General features: G+C 55.3%; 1 pseudogene; it reads right to left on the reverse strand.

The window, feature by feature from the left end:
* The window catches only part of LOC105505210, a 21613-nt pseudogene that overhangs the window by 15597 nt on the left and 5694 nt on the right, over positions 1-322 (reverse strand).

Genomic DNA, 322 nt, shown 5'->3' on the forward strand with positions numbered 1-322 from the left:
TGCCTTCTGGGCAGGACACTGCATCCTGCAGAAGGGACCTTTACACTCTCTCCTCCATGTGGGAAGCCAGGCTGCCAGGGGATGGGGCAGTTGGTTGGACTCACCCTGTCCTCTTCCTGCTGCTGTGTACACACAGCAGAGAGAGCCCGCTCCAATTCTTGAATATGCTGTAAAGAGTATTGCAGGCGGCCGGCCAGATCCTTGGACTCTTCTGTAATGACAGAGGTTGAGATGGGGCCCAATGGACTCCCTCTAAAGACCTGTCAAAGTGCCAGGTTGAAGGATGATGGGGTGCCCTGATTCCCACCTTCGAAGTGTCTGG

The sequence above is a fragment of the Colobus angolensis genome, unplaced genomic scaffold (genome assembly GCF_000951035.1).
Source record: "Colobus angolensis palliatus isolate OR3802 unplaced genomic scaffold, Cang.pa_1.0 Scaffold99, whole genome shotgun sequence".
Taxonomy (NCBI): Eukaryota; Metazoa; Chordata; class Mammalia; order Primates; family Cercopithecidae; genus Colobus; species Colobus angolensis.